This window comes from Eptatretus burgeri, chromosome 3 (genome assembly GCF_056783735.1).
Source record: "Eptatretus burgeri isolate ZD-2024b chromosome 3, Ebu_testis_v1, whole genome shotgun sequence".
NCBI lineage: Eukaryota > Metazoa > Chordata > Myxini > Myxiniformes > Myxinidae > Eptatretus > Eptatretus burgeri.
In genome coordinates, this window is record NC_140963.1 from 91,803,740 (window position 1) to 91,828,528 (window position 24,789).

General features: G+C 42.0%; 1 protein-coding gene across 1 annotated transcript in view; it reads left to right on the forward strand.

The window, feature by feature from the left end:
• The window catches only part of LOC147030443 (uncharacterized), a 202,872-nt gene that overhangs the window by 74,786 nt on the left and 103,297 nt on the right, over window positions 1-24,789 (forward strand). The gene's annotated exons all lie outside the window — the stretch shown is intronic.

A 24,789-nucleotide genomic window follows, 5' to 3' on the forward strand; every position in this document is an offset into this window, starting at 1 on the left:
CCCATAGCTTAGGTGCAGCTCCACACGAGTGTTAATCCACTCCCGTGCTTCTCTGCAGTTGTTATACCATTACACATTTCACCTTTAAACAAACTGCCAGTTCATTATTGCCAAACAGTTCAACTTGGACTGGTGTGTAAAGTGCATCTTCTTGATGGTTTGGTAACCTCACCATTTCATTTACATTGAATATCTGCTGTCCATTTCATCCTTTTTGTTTGGATGACTCTCCTCAGCAAAGATTTTCGTGCAGCGACACATCCCTTGCACTTTGAACTACTGTGTTACTTACTAGTCTTGAATAAACGTAAACCCCGGTATATTCAGCTAAGAATTCACAAGCTATCTACTGGATTGTCGTACATCAGGTGGTAACATACCCTGACGTACCTAGCATGACATTTGGGGAGTTTGTGTTTTCTTCCTCGACTACTTCTCTTGTCAAGAGTACCAGTTTTGTGAATCCTTCATCATATGTTCGTTTGTTCATTTGTATGCAACACAAAGCTTCGGGGTTGTGCCCGTTATTGCAGGGGCATGGTGATGCTGCTGGTGCAATGCCCCCTGTAGCTGGTTAGAGCAGGAAGTTGGATTTTGGCCAGGGTGCCGGCAAAAGTTCACAGACTCTGCGCGAAGGACTTCGTGGGAATTTTTTTTTAAACATCGACCAATGAATGCCAGCAGCCAGGACACCCAGTTTGGCATCCATCTGAGGGACAGCGTACAATGTTGTTTTGCCTTGAGGGCAAAACATCAGCATGATAGTTTGTAGCTGGGCCAAGTCTTGAACCCTGGGGCCATCAGTGAGTGTACACACCTCTCGGCTATCCTGCCCGCCCTGCATATCCTCCTCAGGATTATGTATACAGCTCCTGCTGAAACATGATAGGTCGCAATCTACCACATGGTCACTTTCATTCCCAAGATTTTGATTTCTATACCCTTGTCAAATGATATTTCCTTCCCAGGAGCCATAGTATTCACCACACTACAATAATGTCACCATCGGGTTCCTTCTTTGTCTTCCATTTCATTGTGTGTGTACCATATCCTGATGCTGTGTGGACTCTGCTTCCACACTAACAGACCTCTGGTAGCTTGTACATGTTGCTGCGTTTAAGCCTGGGGAGTAACTGCTGAAATCTATCTGTCTGGGTTCTTCCTGCCATCTTTGTTCTTTGTTCCTTTCACATTTCTTTCCAATTTTGGTTCCCACAATTATTTTTATTCATCATGTGGAGTAGCGGCGGCCATAGAATTTTCAAGGCAGACGCAAGGTGCCCGCAAGGCGACCCCAAGGTGACCGCAGGGGGCCCTAAGGTGAACGTGCGGCTAGACAGACGGTAACGAGTGGGTACTTTTATCAATACTTTTCTAGCACCGCAAGTGTGGCACTTTGTGATTGCTTACATGACAACCAATCACTGTGTACTAAATCAACACATGTCTGTACTGTGAAGAATTTCATTTTCTCATCCGAAATGCGATTCTATCACATCTTATTTGAATTTTAGACACAGTTTTGTCCTGTCTCCATAATTATTTCCAACACTGTGTATCCTATAAGATGGGATGAGAACACATTTGATATGAATGAGCACAATTTGATAATATTATGATAATCAGAAAACACCTGGACAAAAACTGTATGTCCATAACTAAATAGGCTTTGGTTTACCCCGAGTGACTTGTAGTGCATGGAGCTTCCATGTCGCTTTCCGTACATTGGTATCAAAGCAGCTTTCGACTGCACGGGATCAAAGGGAGTCGGCTGAAAGAAACATGCAAAGCAAAGTGAGTTGTTGAAGGTATCGTTGAGATGACCAAAATGAGCTGGGTTATCTCTTGGAATTAGGGTTATACAAACTGCCTTTAGCTGTATTCATCATGGCATGACAAAGTGTTACAGAGACGGTCAGGATTTTTAAAATGCGAGTTGTGAAGTTGGTGGGCATGGGGAGAAAGAGAGGGGTGTGTGTGTGTGTGTGTGTGTGTGTGTGTGTGTGTGTGTGTGTGTGTGTGTGTGTGTGTGTGTGTGTGTGTGTGTGTGTGTGTGTGTGTGAGAGGGGGGTGTGGGAGGGGGGGTGTGGGAGGGGGGTGTGGTTGGGCTTCCTTTGTCATAAGTGGTTTCTGCATCCATAATTTGACAAATTTGCCCATTCTTTTTTGAGAAAATAACACACCATCACTCAGTTTTCAAAGTACAAGAAAAGATTACACAGCCTATTTCACCTGTGTGAGATCCCCATACAGCATTAATGATACTAACCAGTGGTCTTTAACCCATACGGCATGATTTGGTTGGGGAGGAGATTGGTGAAGATACGGAGAAGCAGGGAGATAGGACGGAGGGTTGGGTGAGGAATGAGAAGGTTGGAATGAGAAGGGAAAGAGGATTAATGAGAGGGGAAGAGCGAGGAGAAACTTAACAGACTGTCCTTCGTCCTTCTCATTAGAGGGGGGGAGAGTCCAGGAGAGGGCATAGTTTATCCTAGTAAAATGTTTTTTTTTCTTTTTCCCCCTTTTTGAATATGGAGAAGCATCTATTTTATCTCTACCCTTCATTATCTGAAGTATTTCTATCAGATTCCCTTGTATTCACCGCATTTCTAAAGTGAAAAGCCTGGTCTCCCTCAGCCTCTTGTCATTGCTGAGCCAATTTTATCCTGGAATAAATATGGTAGCTCTGCACTGAACCCTTTCTATGGCAGCTATATCCTTTGTCAAATACGATGACCAAAACAATGTAATAATCTAGGTGACTAAATTTATGGAACAACATTATATTATATTTTTGCGATCTATAAACTACCCGCTGTGAATTAAGCCTGAAATCCTCTTTTCTTTCCCTATTGCTGTCTGTGCAATCAGTACTGGGATTTAACCCAGCCAATGATGGGTTAACATCAGTGAGGTTGAAAGGATATTCCAGAAGCACAACCATCATTCAGGGATGTGGTCCAACTTTGGCAGCAGATGAAGAAAATGTGGAGGAGTTTTATTGAATGTTGCAGGAACCAAGAGAACAGGTTCCGAAAGGAGATGTTTTAATTTGTACAGGACTGGAATGTAAAAATTGTAGCATCAGGATCATCAGGGATTGTGAATAAAGCATGGACTTAGTAATCCAAAATGAGCCAGAGGAGTGAATTCCAGAGTTCTGTATGGAGAATGAACTCATAATTGCAAACACAAGGTTCAAACAACTCAAGTGCAGACTGTACACATGGACTTCACCTGATGGGCAATATGGAAATCAGATTGCTTACTTTCTAATCAACAGAAGATGTAGAAGTGCTGTACAATCTGCCAACACATTGCCAGGTGCAGATCATGAACTCATGGAAAAGCTACGAGTCAAGCTAAAAAAAGGTGAAGAAAAATCATAAACTCTGACCAGTTATGACCTTGAAAACATATCCAAACTGGAGAGTTCATCAGACGTGATACCCCATGCAGTGTTGACGTGTTTACTGCACTTCGATTTTATTAAAACAATGATTTTATAGATCGTTAAAAAGAAAAACCTGGAAGTTCAGCACGATTGAAGTAGTCTTATACACCAACCACCCTTATCAAAATCTTAACAGTGATCTGAACACAGATCTGGAGCAGGATTCTATGGCCTAAAAGGTGGAAGCAGTCAGTCTACCTTCCATTGCCAAATAAAGGAATGCAAGAGAATGTTCAAATATCTGAACCATTGCCTTGATTTCACATGTAAGCAAGTTATTACTGAAGATCATTCAACACATAAGAGAAGACTTCATTATGTGATAAATGCCCATTGAGAAAGCAAGTTTCAGAAGAGGAAGAGGTCCTAAATATCGAATCATAAATCTGAGGTGGATCATGAAAAAAGCAAGGCAATGTCAAAGGAAGGGGTATGTCTGTTTTATAGATGAGCAGAAAACCTGGTTTTACTGAGATGTTGAAAGGGAATTTATTTCCAATAGAGTGTGGAATATTTAGGGAGTTTGCTCAGAATGTCCTTTGATAGCAGAGTAGTAGGGACCCACGGAAATTTCGCATAATAGAAAAGGTTTTTCTTCAAGTCCTCAACCACCTCCCAGCCCCAAATCCTCAAACCCAAGTCTTCAAGCTGCCTCTCCCACCTCTCTGCCCATTCTCCCACCCCCTCCAACAATTCAGCTCTCTGTCCTCTCCTCCCCCTTTCTTCTTCAAGTCCTCAACTCTTTTCCCCCCACCCCAAGTTCACAAGCCTCTCCACTCCCAATGTCCTCAACCCCCCTTTCCCAACTCTGTCCATGATCTCCCTGCCCCCCACTCCAACTCTTGGTCCTCCACTCCGCCTTTCTTCAAGTCCACATAATAGTTACTAACTGTTATAACTACTAAGGTTTCTCAGTGAAGTAAATCAATGAAAAGGAAATTATATGTTGGACGGAATTGACCAAATAGTTTGTGGTTGTATTATTTTATTTTAAATTCCAGTAAGTGTGTGAACCAGAAACTCCGAGCCTATACACCATTTGTGTGCACAACAAAAATGCATACAACTCTAAATTTTGTGAATATCAATATTTGTCAACCTCTGCATGCACTGTCCGGACACAAGAGCTCTTAAATGAGGTGTCATTCAGGCCTAAGTCACATTTGCCACGGCGGCCGTGGGGTCTCCAAAATCTACCGCCACTAGCAATTATACGGCGGCCGCAGTATTTGCACGGTCACAAAATGTAGTAGTCACATATGTTTTTATTTTTCGGGGAGACGCACGGCGTATTTATAAATTGTGGAGACCGAAAACGTGGGGGTGCCGTAGGGTCTTTGATTTGATGTCGCACGGTGACCTTAGGGCGTCGCTGCGGCGGCCATAGAATTTTCAAGGCAGACGCAAGGTGCCCGCAGGGGGACCGCAGGGGGGCCCTAAGGTGAACGTGTGGCCAGACGGATGGTAACGAGTGGGTTTTTTTGTTTGTTTTTTTACCAGTTCTTTTGTTTCGGCTTGTCGAATTGCTACGGCGAATGTAGAAATGAAAAAAAGTTATAACTCCGCGCTATAATTCCACAGCGACCCTACGGCCTGTAAAATATGGCCATATGACGTAGGGCCACCCTGAGGCCACCTCAGAAACTCTGCGGCCACTGCACGTTTCTGTCAATTCAGAGGCCGTCATATCCTCGCCGTAGAGCAAATGTGACTTAGGCCTTAGCATCATACATGCTGTGGTTATGACGTTTACCCTGTTCAAACAATCCCGCGACTTTCATTTATATAGGTACCTGCAGAGTACCCATCTGCTGGGTTGGTAGATTTTGCGCATCACTTGCTGAAATAAGTGCAGTCAGCGTTTTGCAAAAAGACGATTAATGTTTGTGTGGTGTGCATCTTAAAGGCTCGAGATGGTCTCAAGGGTCGAATGGTTTAAACTCTAAAGCGTATGTTCCAATGGTATTTTTGGTCGAAAGGTCAGGTCAGGTATGGGAGCATGCGCCGGAGCAGCGCGTCGCTGCGTCTACTTTCAACTGGTACTCCAAGGGCCTCTGTCTGGCCATTCACCAGGCAGATGCCGAGCCCATCCCCATCTTCTTGAGATGTTGATCCATCTGCTGCAACCACGAGGCACGTGGGTGGCCCATTGGCCTCCTCCACTCATGAGGCTCCCTCGCTGAGAGAATCTGGTGAGCAGGATCAGCGTCAGGAAAGCGAGTGACATGTCCATCCAGCCACAGCTGACGCTCACGGACGATGCAGGTAACAAATCTCATTTGAGTCTCTCTCGACAACCGCTCGTTGGACACAAAGTCCGACCGGCGATAGCCAAGTATTCTCCAAAAACACCTGGTACTAGAGGAATTAAGTCTCCATCTCAGATCCCTGGTCAGAGTCCAAGTCTCACATCCATAGAGCAAGACTGGAAGCACCAAGGATTTGAAGACTCCAACTTTCGTCCTCCCGCACAGGTATCGGCAGCGCCACACCCCATGATCCAGTGAATCCATGAGTCCCAAGGCCCGACCCAGACGTCTGTTGACCTCTGGCTCACAGTCAGCAGAGACATGAATATCACTGCCAAGGGAAGTGAATCTCTCCATGACCTCAACATCCTCGCTACAAATAGGTACAGACAGGATAGCAGCATCCAAGATGTCATTGAAAGCCTGGATCTTAGTTTTGTCCCAGGAAACCCAGAATCCCAGCAGCTCTGACTCCTCATTCAGCATGCCGAGGGCCCCCAAAGGATATCCAGAGTCTCTGCAAAGATGACTGCATCATCTGCAAAATCAATGTCAGAGATCTTGACATTCCCAAACGATGCACCGCAGCTTGATCTCTCCGACATCCTCCCGATGATCCAGTCCATGCAAGTGCTGAGAAGTGTGGGGGCCAGTACACACCCCTGATGAACTCCAGTAACAACTGGAAATAAGTCAGAGATGGTATCACCACATCGCACAGCACCCTCAGTACCAGAGTGTCGTTCAGACATCAGATCAATCAGTTTTGGTGGCACCCCACAAATACCAAAAATCTTCCAGAGGGCATCCCGATTTTCAGATGGCATCCCATCTTCCAGAAGAATGGGCAACCCGAAGAGAAAGGATACGGTCAATCGTTGACCTCTTTGGCGTAAAGCCTGACTGCTCTGGACACTGATTCCCAAGTAAATGGTGCCAAATCCTATCAATAATTATCTGAGCAAAGACCTTGTCCGGCCCTGGGACCAGCGTCACCCCTCAGCAGTTGTTGCAGTCTTGACAATCACCCTTCCCTTTCCAGAGGGGGACAACAAGGCCCCTCTTCCAGTCAGTTGGGATGATGCCTGTGTTCCAGGCAGAGCACAGAACTGCAGGCAACGACATGAATACAGCATTTCCACCAGCCTTGAGAAGTTCAGCATGGATGTTACAAATCCCAGGAGCTTTACACCATTTCAACTGGTTCACCACAGTGTGTGTTTCTACAAATGAAGGTGGACTGCAGTTGATTGGAGGGTCAACAATCGGGATAGTAACACACCTGACATCCAACTCAACAGCTGGTGGATCAGCCTGGTACAACCGCTCAAAGTAACCGCCCAGTGGGCCTTCACTTCGGACTCCTCTGTCAAGAGCCCACCACCCTCCACTCTAACTGCAGCACACCGAAGGATGGGTTTGGATGAACGCAATGCACGAATTCCCCTGTAAGCAGTACGAGAATCACTTGACCACAGGTGATGCTCTACCCCCTCAGATTCCTTGCACATTGGCCTCCTTGTCCACCCTTAGTGCACGCCTCAGCTCCCTGAACAGCTCAGCTCTGCCATTCAGCCTGGCCCTGTGGCTCTGCTCAATGGTATCCAGTGTCCCTTGAGAGACAAAATTATTCTTCGCCTGATGTTGAGTTCCAAGACATCTGCCGGCGACATCAAGGGTGTTTGTCTTGAAGGCACCCCACAACTCTTCAGGATCCCACAAAGCACCCAGACCCCCTCAGTAATGCCTCAGCTCCCTGAACAGCTCAGCTCTGCCATTCAGCCTGGCCCTGTGGCTCTGCTCAATGGTATCCAGTGTCCCTTGAGAGACAAAATTCTTCTTCGCCCAATGTTGAGTTCAAGACATCTCCCGGCAACATCAAGGGTGTTTGTCTTGAAGGCACTCCACAACTCTTCAGGATCCCCAAAGCACCCAGACCACCTCCCCCCAAAATTTCCACTCAGTCTGTTCGCATACTCCTCAGCTACCCTCTCATCCTTGAGCTTGCCAACATCCAGCCTAGTCTGGGATGGTACCATTCTCCTGGATTTAAGCTGCAACTTCAGAGTTGCTACAACAAGCTTGTGGTCGGTATTGAGGAACTGAGCACTCCGCTAGACCCTGCAGTTCTGGATTATCCTCCAGCAAGCATTAACGAGCACATGGTCAATCTCCTTTAAGACACCACCAGCGTTAGATTACCAAGTGCAGCGATGAGCTTGTAGGCGCTGAAACCATAAACTGACCACACTAAGTCCATGACTTCTTGCGAAGTCAAGGAACATAGTGCTATTCTGGTTCAAAGTTCCAGACCCATGGGGACCAACACATATCTCATAACCATCCCTATTGGTTCCAGTTGATGCATTGAAATCCCCCAAGACTAGAAGAGTATCTCGCTGGGGCACTGATCAACCACAGACCATGCCACTGGGCATGGTAGAGAATGCATCCTTCATGGTGAGATCACTCACCTTCGTTGGAGCATGTACAGTGACCAGAGAAATGACACCTAAGGAGTGATGAATCCTTCTTCTCATAATATGCTCGTTGACCAGTGTTACCTCAATTATATATCATTGGAGTCAGCTTATGGGACACAGCTACAGCAACTTCTTGAGAATGGAAATCATCAGAGCAACCAGACCAATAGTAGGTATAACCACCCACCATGATCTCACCGCAATCCGGTCTCCGAACCTCAGATGATAACAGAGACAGGTGGTCATCCTCTCTTAGGGATAGGACATTCCAGGCACCCACCTGAAGGGACCGCCTCAGGTTAACCCAAGGAGACCGTCGTCTGGTTAATAACACCTCAGCACCACCCCAACACACACTAATGCAATCTGACCCTGGAAGGTTACCCCGTGGTTTCCCTCCTATCACCAAAGATTGGAGGTCCTGAAGGCTTTGCCCCAATCCCTTCATCAGGTGAGCTGCCCAGAGAAGGGCAGCTGCACAGGAGGTACTCTCACGGAGTGGGTTTTCAGATTTCTTTTTGCTTTTGGTATGTTTTGCGGGATGAAGTGTTTTACAGTGGCCAGAGTGCAAATCCTGCCACCAACCTCCTAATAAAAAGTGCCACCAACTTTCTGAAGGTTCTTCGGGGTCTGTGGGCTCTGTAAGGGTCTTTGGGGTTCAGCAGGGTTTAATGGGGTTCTAAATGGTTTAATGGGGTCTTAGGGTTCTCAAGTGTCTACAGGGTCCTGAGGATTCTTTGGGTGAGAAAGGGTCTCATGGTTATCAGGGGTCTTAAGGGTCTAAAGGGTCTAACTTTAAATGATGTAAATTTCTTTAGAAGGGATCTAAAGGTGTCTGAAGGGATATAAAATGTCTAAAAAAGTCCAAGTGATCTAAAGGGTGAAAGCTGTCTAACAGGTCTCAAGGGAGTTAATATCAAAGGTGTCTGTGGTGTCTAAAGGTTATAGGGGTCTAAAAAGTGGTCTAAACAGTATAAATTGTCTCAACGGTGAACAGGGCTAAGTATCGAAAGGGTGTTAAAGGTAAAAGGGGTCTGAAGGTTCTTCGGGGTCTGAGGGCTCTATTGGGGTCTTTGGGGTTCTAAATGGTTTAACGGGGTGTTTGGGGCTCTACAGGGTCCTAAGGGTTCTTTGTGTTAGAAAGGGTCTCAGGGTTATCAGGGGTCTTAAGAATCTGTGGGGTTTTAGGATTTTTAAGGGTCTTAGGGGGCTTGAGAGTCTAAAAGGGCCAAATGGTTTGAATGGGATATATAGGGTCTGCAGGGTTCTAAAGGGTTTAACAGGGTCTATAGTATAGTGTCTTCGCAGTCTTAAGGTTCTTTGGGGGTCTTTGGGGTCTAAAGGGTCTAACGGGGACGTTCTAAAAGATGAACTGGGGATCCGTAGGGTATTGGGGGTCTTCAGGTTCTAACTGGATATATAGGGTCTTAAGGTTCTAAAAGCCACTTAAGACCTCCAAGACCTTTTAAACCCTAAGACCTCTAAAACCTCCAAGACCCTTTAGAACCCCAAGACCCTTTAAGATCCTCTAAGACCCCATTACAACTTTTAGACTCCTAAGAACCTTTAGAGCCCTAAGACTGCTTAGAAACCGAAGACCTCTAAAAAAACTTTAGACCCTTTAGCACCCAAAGACCACGAAAGCCCTTTGGAACCCTAAGACCCCCAAGAACGTCTTTATCACAAAATGCAACCTGACTACGACCGCCCTCCATCGGTAGATGAGCATCTTTCCCTCTTTGGACTATTCCTGATAATATAGATACAGATAAAAGCAAAGCTTTTGACTGTGTTGATCATGAATTGATGTAGATCATACTGAGAGAAATGGGGATGTTGAAGCACCTTATATTTTGATATGTCTGATAACAAACCTGTACACTAAACAAAAAGCTAAGTCAACAGAGTATAGAGAGACAGAATGGTTTGGGATTGGAAAAGGGGTCACATGGGGGTGCATTCACTTCCCTTACTTGTTCAAACTGTACAGTGAGTACATCTTGAGGAAATCAAACATAGATGACAAAGAGGCTGGAGTCATGATTGGAAGAAGATGTATCAACAGCCTTATGAAATGGAAGACCAAGAAGGAACCCGTAGAAGTAAAGAGCAAAGATGGAGTCATCAGTTGGGATGCTGATGATACCACTCTGTTGGCAGAAAGTAAAGAGGACTTGATGAAACTGCTTGATGAAGTAAAGACAGTGAAGAAGGAAACTGAAAGGCTGGTCTTGATTTTAACCTAAAATACTAAAATCTTGTCAACTGAGAAGATCAACATGTTCAGATTTGGAGACTATCAGGTGGGAATAGTGGAAAGTTTCATCTTCCTGTGTTCTAAGTTTGAAGTGAGTGGAAAATGTTGATTATAAATTAATAGACTGTTAGAATTGGGGAGAACAGAAATACAGGATCGACAAAGTTCTGAAAAGACAAAGATGTGACAATCCCAACCAGAGGAAGCTGGTGAATGTTCTGGTTTTTCCAGTTGCAATGTATGTATGTGAGTCATGGACAGTGAAAAAGAAAGAAAGAAGATTGACAGTTTTGAAATATAGTATTTGAGACAAATACTAAAAATTCCATGGACTGAAAGAACGAACAAACAAATCAGTGCTTGAAGGAATTAGACCACCATGTTCATTAGAAGCACTGGTAGTGAAACAGAAACTGTCAAACTTTGGACACATCAAGCATGCAGAAAACGAAAGTCTGGAGAAGTCTACCATGCTGGATGTGGTTGAGGGAAGAAGATGAAGAGGCAGACCTTTTCTGTGCTGGATAGATGGGATAAAAGCTGCAACCAAGCTGTCTCTGTCAGAGCTTCAGGAAGCAGTGCAGGATAGGGATGTTTGGATGGAGCAATCTGATCATGAATGTCCCCAGAAGTCAGTCATGACTTGACATAATGAGACAACTAGGTATTGTTGTCTGGCACTGTTCTCACCAGTTAAGCACTCTATCCATAATGACACCGAGGTCCTTCTGCTGTGTTATAAACTCTAAAGTGAAATTTGTCTTTTGCAGTGTATTTCAAATATTTTTTGCCTCTGCTGAACACCTTATTTCCCAATATTGAACTGCATCTGCCACTTCTCTGGCCATGTTATGAAAATGTTGATGCTTTCCTAGGTCTGCTCACCTCTCTTTGCTGTCTTTACATAAAGGCTTGGTATCATCTGCAATTTTTAAAAGTCTGCTCTTAACCCCACTGTCCAAACCATTGATCGAAAGTATCGATGATAACGTACATCGTGCTGATCCCTGAGGTATTCTGTTTGCTACTCCAACAACAACTCCACAAACCCTAGCCCTGACTCACAGCTGTTGGTGTAGTACCTTATGGAATAATTTAAGTAATAGTGTTTCATTTTTGTGGGTTAGGTTAAGAGGGAGAGTCATAACTTCCTACCATGCCTTCTTTTGTGTATTTTGCCTCCTCCCCCCCGCCAGGTATAGCCTGCCCTATTCTTCTGTCTATTCTCATTGCAGGTCTGACTTACACTTTCACATATCCAAGAACCACTGTGCCTAGATGTTGCGAGTCAATGTGTGCTTTACATTGATTCTATATTTCCAAAGCAACAGCGTGCACTTCTTGTGTGCTGATTGTTGAACAATAAATCCTGTTCATTTGGGGTCCCTTGATGGTCAAATAATAGTCACATTTTCACAAATGATAGACAATTTGTTCCGTTGGAATGCAGTCCTGCAAAAGCCACAGGCCTGTTCATAAAATATTTAAGCTGACCGTCTTGGCCAATTCCCAAAGTGGACATACTAGCCGTCGCGGTCTCCTTATTTTCGCCACAACTCCCTGAAACCCCCAAACAACCCTTCCTCACCCATAGATTGATCCTCCCTGTGGCTGCTACATTCCCTCCATGCTCTTCTCTAAATGATCAAACAAAATCACAATTTATTAAGCCTGCTATCTCACTTTTATCACAACACAATCCCCTCAATGAGCCAACACATCTTATTTTTTAGCTTTGTGTTGTGTTCTGTTTTTCGAAACCACTGACCGACATAGTCTAAGGCTCATATACGTGCTGCAACAAAATTCACACACACATGCAGAAAAATACACCAGACAACACTGTGAAAACTTGACTTCAGTGAAATACAATTGCTGAGCTTTGGGGAAGTGAAGTAACTTATTGGGGCACTCTGGGTACCAACGACACCATCTTTATGACATCGCTTTTATCTCTGTATTTAACGGGTGAATTATGGATAAATTTACTCCTCCCCATGGATACTCCCTGATGGGGCTTTTTCTGTGCTCTCTTTAAATGTTGAGTGTCGAGAACTCTTTTTTTTAGCATGTAGCTTCTTTTTTTTGTCTTTCGTATGCCAACCTGGGTTAACATAATTGAACCACCGACCTTTCAGACTCAGAGCAGGCACTTTTACCCCTATGCTGCCTGTTATTTTCCCCTTTTGTTTTAAAAAAAATCGACCTTGCTATTATTTTTGAATATTCCTTGTAGTAATATTCCTTTTAAAAATATTTTTTATACTCTCTTCCCTTCTTTTGAGTTATCTAATTATTTTGACTCTTCCTTATCCTGTTCTTTCCTCACTCCAGGAGCTGAATAGAAGCATCCTAAGAGTACATAGCTTATCACTGTTCATAACCTTGATCCACACACAATCCATCACTTCAGTTCCTTGTTTAACATCTTCTCTCTTTATTGATACAATACTGTGTTTTATGGAGATTGTTATACATCCTCCCATTCTGTCTTTTCTGTCACAACTTGACATCTTGTTACCTTCTAATCTTGTCTTATAATTACTCTCTCCACTTACATTATTTTTGTGCTGGCATTGGTATTGGATACTTTAAAGTCCTCCCTTCCTATCATCTTTCTTTCATGTCTGCATCTAACACTTTTTCTCTTATGTGTGGTTCCCACCGTTGGAGCCTTTAAACTATTTTAAAGATGATTGTAGAATGATGTAATTGAAGGATGAATTTGAGGTAAAGAGATGTCCATGTCTCCTCAACTTTTCCAACCTCACTTCTTCCCCTCCTCAACCACCACTCGCCAAGATTCACCAGCTATGTTGCACCACAGAATTGCTTTGCTATTAATATATTTTCCTCTTTAAACCCCCAAAAGTCGTAACACATTACTTCGCCCTTAAATCGACATTAAAAAGTTATTTTAAAAAAGGGAGTGCTTGCCAATCTCATCCCCGACCAGTCGTATTCATGATCCATCGTGAAATCTTTCCTTTCAAGCAAATCTTCAAAGATTTTTCTCATATAAACGTAATCAGGAACATCAAAGAAATCCAACTTCCTGACATACTGCAGAAAAGTGATCATCTCATCTGTAGGGACCACAAAAATAAAAACATTCTTCACTCAAGTGAATACACTTTGTAAAGCTTGTGATTTCAAAAAAGCAAGAACAATAATAAAAACATACCAGGGTAGTTTTCGCACAGAGTTTCGACAGATGTAGTTTCTTTTGTATGTTGTATCTTGTCATATTTGTCCTTTGCATTCTCTGCCTGCGGAATAAAATTTAGGCTGGAGGGTTTCATCACCAACAAGCATGGCCATTGAGTACTGCTGAAAAACTGGTAAATATTCAACCTTGGAATCAATGGATTTAACCGAACATGGAGTTAGAAAAAAACACTACTTACATTGCCTAAAAAAATTATTGATGGTGGAGATTGTGATGACCAAGAATAAGCAATGGTGAAAAGCAGGAGGCAGACTTTGGAATACAGCAAAGAGAGGTCGATTTTTTTTTACAAAAGCCCTGGCTTATAAAAACACTCTTCTTGTTGAAGATTGATGGTAGCAGTCCGGCAGGATGTATTTCATGATTTATTGTCCTTTATCGAGAGATATCTTTCATTTGACCTTACCTTTACAGTGGTCAATCCACTCAAGAAGCAGATGACATTTTGTGATGCCAGTTCTTGTGCTGGAAGCGAATCATTTACATGATTATTCAATCATAATTATTCTATCACAAAGTGCTTTGACATGAGATCTATCAAATATGACACTCCATTGAAAGCATTTATCCATCTGCATCGTGAATAAGTTAAACGAGTTTTATATCAACTGAAGGCCAATAAGAGTATGTTCACTGCCATAGGAAGTGAGATATGGCTGATGTTCTCACCATTAACCTTTCATCACAGCAAAAGACCTGAAGTTTTGAGTGTGAGCCCCTCTGTCAGAGCAAACTGACACTATAAAACTCAGCTGAACTTCGATTCCCATGTTAGTTTATGCACTTTTATCAGTTGATAAATTCCAATTTCACATAAGACATTTTGGCTTCCATGGTTCTATGCTTCTCCAAACCATCTTTGCAATTTTCAAAAAAAACCCCTCAAGTAAAGATGAGTGAATGAAGTCACATTTTCTGTTTATTAAGAATATGGAACATGTTTTCAGTGGCACGACTGGCTCAGTAATGTCAGTTTTTCATTGCAACATTCTCCTTAACTTACCTTATCTAATCATGGGATGGTGTATTGTGAAAGTGTTATCACACAGAAAATTTGTATTTGCAACTAACTCATCCATCCACTGGGATCATGCTCTGTTCCAGCGTTGGTGCTGCCGAAGCAGTCTCCTTGGCTATTGGACACAATCCTGGACGGGTCGCCACTCTGACACAGGATACCAGCAAGCTGGTACTCATTTTGCCGACCTCGGAAAGATGACAGGCAGAGTCAATCCCACCTGGTATTAATTCAACAGAAACTAATAAGGATGGCGGATATGATTGAAAGGATATTCAAATTTAGATAATGATGATTTTCGGTAGTAACTTGTATATTATTATTCCTACTTGTAAACACTTGTGATGAATAAATGAGAGTTATTGCCTACAAGCATTCCTGGTGTTGGCTTAATGGTAAAGGCCCGGTCACACCTTGACGTTTTAGCCAACGTATGCCGATTTTTGAATTTTTTTTCTAAAACGCTGGCACACGTTGAATACGTTATGGGTAAGTTTTGATAACATTGAGAGCACGCTGGCATACGTCATAGTACGTTGCCATACGTCGTTGTACGTTGGCTTTAAACGTTGTACTTTTCGGTTGTCCTCAAATTTTTTCATGCTTGAAATTTCACGACGTATGAGGGCGTATGACTCACATGTTCCGCTACGCTGGCCACAAGTTGTAGGCACGGTCTGCGATCGTTGACAGACGTCAACACATGCTACTTGTAAGTTAATCGTAAGTTGAGACACGCCGAGGTAGTGTTTAGAGTACCCGAAACTTATTTCCTACCTATGATTAACGTGTTGTTGGCACGTTACGCGATTGTTGCCACACGTCGACAGACGTTACTTTTAAGTTACTCATAGGCTGAAAGACGTCGGTATAATGGATCGTCCTTGCGTCAGCGTCCACGGCCACGGCCAGGACACTTATTTGCAGCATTCTTCAAACTTTTCTTCGGCATGACGAGGATGTTCACACTTCGATGTCTAGCTTGGCTATGATTCCAATTGTCCATCGGCAGCGTCTATTTAAAATAGTCCAGTTTGAGCGTTTTAACACGTTCAGAAGAAACGTTTCAAATTTCCAAACCCCAGCGTCAAAAAAAAAAACAAAGGCGAGTGACAGCAATTTAAATCGTTCATTGTAAACAATGAAACTAGCTGAGTGGTACCGTTTAAAAGTCGTTGAGTGTAAAAAAAATCCAATTGTTGAGCGCAAGCGTCTACTTTCAATCGTGGAGATGCAGCCATTTAAATCGTTGAGTGGCAGCCTATGAACCTACCCGTGGACACGCGGACGCAAGGACGATCCATCATAACCCACACCCTCCCCCTCACACCCACCTACTACTGCCAACATGAACAAACTACTACTAATACTAATACTAATAGTAATACTGATACTGATACTGTTACTGCTGACATGGACATCGACTCAAAAAGGACTCGAAAACACTGTTGGGTTCCCCTTTTATGAGCAGCATTTTTATATACCAATTCCCAAAACCGCTGGGAACACGTCTTTATATGGCAGTTGTAAGCTAGAAACACGTTCATTTATTTTTTTTGTCGACCGGAAGACGTCATTGGAATACGTCTACATACGTCGATGTGTTGGGGCTACATAAAGAATTGGTTCAAAGCACGTCAAACATAAGTTAGAAATAAGTTTCGCGTAAAAAAGACATTACCGCGACGTGTTTCGACTTATGAGTAGCTTATAAGTAGCCTTTGTGGACGTGTGTAAGTGTTCACATATCGTGTGTAAAACTTATCCTCATCGCATGCGAACGTGTGTCATATGCCGAGTACGTCGTAAAATTTTGAACATGTTCAAAATTTCTTGACGTACTCTACTTACTACGACTTATGATAGCGTATTTAGTGTTCCACTCGCGCATACCAAACTTACCCATACCGTATTCGACGTGCCCCAACGTTTTAGACACACTTTTTGTTACGTCGGCATACGCTGGCAAGATCGCCAAGGTGTGACCGCGATTTTGACCCTTCCATTTCTACGGCAGTTATGATTTGAATCGTTGTGCGTCAGCCTTTTAATAGGCTACGCCACGACATCGTCGGCGATGCGTGCAACGCGCTATGCCTGAGTTAGACTATCGTTGGGCATCGGTTGTGTAGGCCGACAACAGGTTTAGCATTCGTTGGTATAAGTTATCTATAACACAACGAAACGTTCTGTGTTGTTACCAATGCGTTATACATAAGACCAAGTCGCTATGAATACGTCTGAATCTTTAAAAAAAAAACATCAAAAGTTCAACGTAAGCCAGCGTTTTACATACATTTTAATACGTTGCCATCGCTGGCTAAAACGTCAAGGTGTGACCGGGCCTTAAGGGTGGTGGCCTTGGGATCCTCGGGTCGTGAGTTCAAATCCTGCTTGGCTGTTGAATTAATACCAGGTGCTGTTGACTAAGCCTGTCATCCTTCTGAGGTTGGCAAAATGAGTACCAGCTTGCTGGGATGATTAAGCCATTTGAGTATCCTGTGTTGGAGTGGTGATCTGTCCAGGATTGTGCCCAATAGCCGAGGAGACTACTTTGGCAGCACCAACACTCTGTGCAGAGTATGGTCCCAATGGATGGGATAGCCTACAAGCCACCATTTTGAGTGAGAGAGTTTATTGGCATTGAACTCATAAATTAGGGAAGGACTTTACCTCTATTTTGAATCACACAAGACCACACAGCAAGGTATTTGTCTGCAGGGCTCTCTGGTTTACAGTGATGATGACTATGTTTCAAAAAAGAGCAAAACTGGTAGGTCAGTTGACTTGAGATGTCTGGTGTTGCTGTATTTGTGCTGCTACCTTGTGGAAAGTCTTTGACCTTGAAAAATGTTTAGCTGAGCCTCTTGAGCTGTTTGAGTTAACCCATTAGAATTCCCATGTGAAACCCCAGTGCATGATGTGGGGAACCCAGGTTTAAATCCCATAAACAGCATAAGCCATTTATGTTTTTCCATCATTTGCTGTTTGTTCATTCATACCTCCAGGGTGAGGGTAACCATAACAACCGTTATTGATTGGGGTAAGTCCAGAATTGGCTGGTGAGGCCAATTCTGACTTTGAACTGTCTGTAGCACACTAGACACAGCATTGTCATTGGACCAGACATGCATAAACCAACCAATAGACAGACTGTCCTGTGTCAATTGTGGCTACCTGATTGAGAAAGGATGTGTTGCTATTTTGAAACTTTCAGTGTTTGTTCCTTGCCTCTAACTCTTTAATCTGTTTCGGCTCATAGTTGGCAACACCAGTATGAATGAGACTAAACCAGGTGAAGCGAACACTTCAGCATTGGCATGATCTATTGGGGCATCCTCTGAAGACATGTCAATGCTGAATGGTTCAAAGGATGGCAAACACAGTCATTATCAAATAGGAGATTACGGAGAATCTCTTCCAGTACGTTTTAACTTCCCGACTAAAAGTAGTCTTTTAAAATTGAAGAGTTTACCATCAGTCCTGTATCTGTTGTCGACTCCGGTATCTAAGTTATAAAAGGCATCTCTAAACATGTTGGAGAATATCATATGAAAAAGGGTTAGTGCCAACATGCAACCCTGCTTGACTCCACTGGTGAATGGCAAAGATTCAGAAGATTCACCATTGTCTATGGCTTGTGAAAATATGCCATCATGGAACTGACGAACCATTTTGATGAATTTTTCCAGGTTGCCAAACATTGGAAATATCTTCCAGAGTCCTTCATGAATTACTTACTCTGTGAAACGCTTTCATGAGTTTTGTCAGTGCAGATCAGAGTTTTGCTCTTGACACACACTTCTAGAATTGACAAGAATCAAAAACTATATAGAGTTCTTCGACCTTATCTGAATCAAACAGAAGACCAAATACTGCATTGGAGTTATCAGGAGGAAATTGGATTTGATTCGGGTTACAGCCGCTATTCCACAACCCTCAAACCCATCCAGGTGCAGCCAAGTGAGCCTCACAGAAAACTTTCAGAAATAATTCACTCCTGAGTGAGATAGCTAAAAAAAGAGAGGAAGAGAGGGTAAAAGAGATGAAAGAAAAGAGAAGGCAAAAATTATAATGAATAAAGACAATGATGAAAGAAATGTGAAAGGAGCAAAGAACAAAGATGTCAGGAAGTACCTGGACAGATATATTTCAGCAAATACTCCCCAAGCTCCAACACAGCAACAGGTACAAGCTACCAGATGTCCATCAGCAAGGAACCACAGTCCACACATCATCAGGATATGGTACAAACATAATCAAACAGAAAACCAAATACTGCATTCTAGTCATCAGAATTAACCCGAAGAAGTAAAGAGCAAAGTTTACCGCACTGACACTGGAAAATGTTCAAAGTCAATACCTTGCACGAGGTGATTTAACAATTTGCTGCCAAGAATTTTGTTCACAATTGACAGTAAGGAAATGGCCTGGTTGTCACAAGATTGTCTGTTACTTTCCTATTTATATACACGAATGGCAGATCTTTGACTCTACGTAGATTGAAAGAGTTCTGTCAATTTAGAAGTCACTGACAGTTTTTTTTTTTTAATTTCTGCTGGTGCACTGCCAAAAATAATTTTATTGGTGAAAAAATATTTTCTTCGAGAAAGCCAGAGAGGAGATGGTAGAAGACAGAATGACCACTGACCTGAGAGAGTGAGACCCAAAGACTGACTCGGCTTCATCGTGGGAGATACCAATGATCCAAAAAGTCTTCGTTTCCACAGCATGAAATCGACCTTGGTGTGATGCAGGAGCACCACCTCAGAGGGGGGAGCAGTACTCCATCAGATTGCAGATGAAAGCTTTGAAAGTGCTTAGAAGTTCAGGTGTGCCAAGGAAGGGCTTGCCCATGTTGGCGACTGGCTTTGGAGGCCAGCTTGGAGATGTGGCTTTCCAAAGAAAGATCATGGCAGATAGTGAGATTCAAAAGCTTGAATGAAAAGAATTCTTCAAGGGGATTGTTGAGAAAGTAGAAGGGGGTGGGTGGGGGTGGGGCTCCAGATGGTCCTTTCGGAGAGACATGGTAAGGGTGTGAGATTTGTCAGAATTGAAAGACATGGTCCAAGCATTGGACCAGCTTGTAATTTTATCCAGATCTGCAGAGTGAAGAGGTTGCTGCTTGAAAATCTGAGGGATGACAGATGGTACAGTAGAGGGTGGAGTCATGAGCAAAGAGATAAAGACGATTTTCCAGAGAGACAGAGATATCATTGATGAAAACCAGAAAAAGCACAGGGCCAAACCAAGAACACCACCTTGAGGAACTCCAGCCTGCATAGGAAGAGATGAGAGAATTCCATTAATTCCACACGATTGTGACAGGAGAGGATATCCGTGAGCCATGAGTGGAGATTGCCTTGGATATCATGAGAAGAGAGTTTGGTGAGCACTGCTGGATGCCAGACCATATCGAAAGCTCATGATACTGTATGTCTAGGGAGATGGCCCTGATCTCATGTTTGGCATTTAGGACCTCCATGCATTGTTGGGAAAGCAGAAGCAGCATGTCCAGGGTACAGTGACCTGCTCCAAAGCCAAATTGATGGTCGGTAATCAAGCCATTGGAGAAAAGGAAGGATTTGATGTCGGAAGCGATGATGGATGCCATGACCTTGCTGATGATAAGGAGCAGGCTGATTGGTCTGTAGTTGCAGGGATCAGTTTTTGCACCTTTTTTATGCAGAGCAGTAATGTTTGCTGGTTTCCAAGCAAATAGCAGATGACCTTGAGTAAATGAGAGGGTGAATCGAACAGAGAGGGTGAGTAATAGCAGCAGAGCAGGTTTTTAGAACACGAGGGCTGATATTAAGCCATTTGGACCAGTTGCAGAATCTGAGTCGTGGTTTGACAGCAAGCTCTCCACCTTGTCAGGAGAAAAGGACACAGAGTCCAGCAACAGCTGGGTATAGAAAGTGATGGGTTTGGGACACAACATTTAGAAGCAAACAGTTTAGGCATTCAGCCTTTTCACGTGTCGTGTCAGCTGTGCAGCCATTTGAGGAAAGGGAGGGGATGGAGGGGGACCATACACCAGAAACAGACTCAACTTGATGTCGCCAGGATTTGGAGGAGGGAGACAGGTTTGAGAGTTCAGACTTGAGATCAGAACGATGTTGTTTCCTGGCTCTCCTCAGGGTAGACACACTTGTTCTGGGCTTTGTGGAAGGAACGGAGATTGCCTTCAGGAGGATTTGCCTTCCAAGAGGTGAAGCAAGTTATTTCAGGCCAACTGCCTTGCCACAAGCTTCAGTATACCATGGATGGGAGGAAGGGTATGACAACTGAAGACGAGAAGGGATAAATCTGTGCATGAGTGAGAGCAAGTTTCTTTGAAAGAATTCCCAGGATTAATTGATGTCAGTGAGAGTAGAAATGGGAGACCAGACTGGAAGCTTGATGGCTGTTTGAAGACCCTGCTAGTCAACCTGAGTGAAATGCCAGACTCATCTGTGCTGAAGTGGTTCTCTAATAACAGTCAGAGATGACTACTTTAACAAGAATATGGTCAGATGAACCAATTGGAGCAGAAGAAGGACAGCAGATATTTTCAGGGAAATTGATCAATATCAAATCCAGAAGAGATGGAACACTGTTGCTGAGATCCAGGTCGGGAAGTTGATAGATTGAGTCAGTCCCAATGAGTCTCAGAAGTCCTTTGCTGAAGTGTCATAGCAGGTGAGAGAGGGACCCACACCCAGACAACTGGCATGATGGCAATTTAAGTCACCACATAAGAGGAAGAGAGAATTTGGGTGAGTGGATAGAGGTTGGTCCATGTTTTCGGCGAGTGAGATGGAAATTGAGTCATCACTCTTTGGTGGACGGTACAGCACACATATAAACAAGAGGTGGGAGCAGATGGGAATCCGTAGCTCGAGGTATTTTTCATGCATTCTTCCATCATAATCAATGTTGAACAAACTTGCCACCAGAAGCCTTCCTGGCCACAGCAACAAGGTCATGAATCCAGCCATCATAGGTCATGAACCAGTTCGTGAACCCAATGTGTTCATGAATAACAACGGATCTTATCAGCTTTGAATTTTCGCAAAAAGTCTCTCATCTCTCCAAGCTTGCTCTAGAGTCTAGACTGTTCTGTGAATGATATTGAAAGCTACATTTTTGCTGTTTAAGTGTTATCACTTCATCAGTGTTTCTTCTCAAGTTGTCTCCATTTTATCTTCGGTTTGTCGAACCAATCTTGATGTTTATGAATATCTGTCATGAATGTTTTGGACATAGCTGAGTAAATTAAGTCTTTGATGATGCCCATATTTCCTCAATATCCTCCGAGATTGTGTATATTTCATCGAGTTGGCTGCACGATTAATCGGTGAATGCTTGCTTAATATATTCCCTCTTCAGTTTGGAGATGTTGAGTTTCTTGTGTGCTTTCATATCCTGTGGTCATCTACTTGGCTAGATATTAGTCTTGGAGACTATCTAACATGGTTAGTCCAGAATTCTGTGCTTCACAGGGCCTTTGTCAATATATCATATACTGACTGTCCCTTCTCCTGACAATGACGTACTCAATAACGTGACATTTATTGGAGCGAAGGTGCATCCATGATATCTTGTTCCAGATGCATGGGGTGGACAAGACAGATTTGACAGGTAGAAGAATATAATGTTGGTGATCAGAAGGTCATGTTTATACACAGTTCCTCAAGAAGGCCATTGATACTGAACTTTTCCTCCACCATTATTACTGATTACACCTTTCCATGTCTAGTAATCCGTGCCAATTCTAACAATGAAATTACCAAGAATGATGAGTCTGTCTGCTTTAAACACTCTTGCAATAATGTCAAGGTTTTCATAAAACTTGTTCTTGATGTTGTCTGCATTGTTCTTCATGAGTCTATAGGCACTGATAATAGTGACACGTTTCTTACCGCACAGGAGATTCACATGTCAGTAGGGTAAGAATACTGATTCTGGCTCACTTTTCCCCATGTAAATGAATGGGGGATTTTCAGCGATTTATATTTTTTTTCCCTAAAAATAAACCCCCCTTTTTATCCCAAGGTATATTTATTTGTCTCCCCTTTTAACCTGGAGGTTGAACCTCATTGAATTGAACACCTGGGGGTTGAACAGCTCACTCATTGAACCTATAAAGATTTGTTCATTCTCAAATTCCTTCAATAGTTTAATTTTCTTTGCACAATAATCCCCATCTAAAATATTGACAAACAAAACATTTGAATCTTTATATTTTTTAAGATACCCCATTTGTGCCATTACGAAATGATAAACTTCTCTTAATGCTCTCATCTGACCACCTCCTGAGCCACATATCATTTTGAGATTATAGTAAATTGTTTTTTCATTGTTCAATTGATAACCATCAAAGTTTTCAGTCCATTCAAGGATATTCATTTTTTTCTTTACATCCTCTAACTTACTAGTTTTTAAATTAATTCGCTTATTTGTTTTATTTACCTTTGTTTTAGTTATTTTTTCAATAAGACTTATTTGATATTTTTCACATTCATTATGTTTTCCATTTATATACCAAGACTGAGATTTTCTCCACTCTTTAGTTTGATTAATACTTGGTTTAACCATTTATATATTGTGAAAAAAAAAATGCGGCGGTAGCCCTTAAAAAACCCTAACCCATCTTCCCATCGTTAAAACATAATCTATTTTATACACTCTATCATACAATATCCATATGGAACACAATCTATTCCATTATCTAAAATAAATCTCTTATCATCAAAGGCTCCTAATGCCTTTTTATTTACTTCTTCACTATATATGTTATGTTTATAACTTCTTATTGTATTCATTTTCCTATATTCTTCTTTCTTATTCATCAAACAATTATAATAATTTCTAAAAGTTATTGATTTCTTTATTACATATTTCTTTATTCCCTTTAACCTCTTATCAATCTGTTCACCATACTTATAAGCATATGCCTTTGCTCTCAATCCAATAAACTCACTCATTACTTTTCCACCCAACTCATCCTTAAACTTACCAATAACCTTTTCATTCTTTTTGGAAAATAACTCACTCTTCTTGCTGAAATTACTTGTATCATATACTCCAATATTTTTCTTCATATCTTCATAAACATCATCAGTTTTTATATCTAGGATAAAACTATCAGTATCCATATACAACAATGAAACATTTTCACCATACTCTTTCTTTAAGTCATTATACAAATAATCATACATCAATATCTTTGATAAATCAAGAACTGCTGTTCCAATATAAATTGGTTTATCCATTACAATACTTTCCTTTTTCATATGAATTGCAGAAAAGTTCTCTGAAAAAACCTCTTCTCTCTCAAAACTTGGTTTATTTATCAATCTCGAAGCTTCTTTCCAAGATGTTGCGAATCTAATGTTTTGCCTGTTTCTAACATTTTCCATAGTCTTTCCAAATACAGCATTATTCATTAATTTATAAAAGTCCCCTTCAAATTTTACTTTTGTATTTGCTCTCATATCTGTATTGAATTGAATATACTTTTTCACCCAAGGACTTTGTTTAAATTTTAAAACTCTATGAATTTTAGCTACTCTCAATCCTTCTCTCAAAAACTGTTTTAAGCTTCTCTGATGCAAAACATATCCCTCTTTATCATAGAATGTTGTTAATAACTTTTCTGTTGATTTACCTTTAATATTAAAACTTTTATGATAATCACTTAACCATTCTTTCTTTGGAGTTTCTTTCTCACATGCAAAAGGAAGATCTTTATGCTTATTATGAAGATCACTCGGGTACCTCAAATCAACTTCAAAATAATAACCTTCTTCTTCGTCATTCAATTCCTCTTGAGAAGAAATAACAATATTCATCAAAGCCTTTTCATAATCCTTTTCTTCCACCCACTCTAATTTACCATAAGGCAGAGATTGAGACATTGCCCATCCATACAAATTATTAGCATCAAAATACATCAAATAATTACTATCTTTTTCACTATCAGAATTTGGAAGATATTTATTATTTGCTTTAGCATATCTTTTTGAACATACTTGTGATATTCCACCTCTCTTGGACTTCTCAATCATCAAAAGCATATCCACATCACTGATTAAATCTATATCTTGTTTTGTCA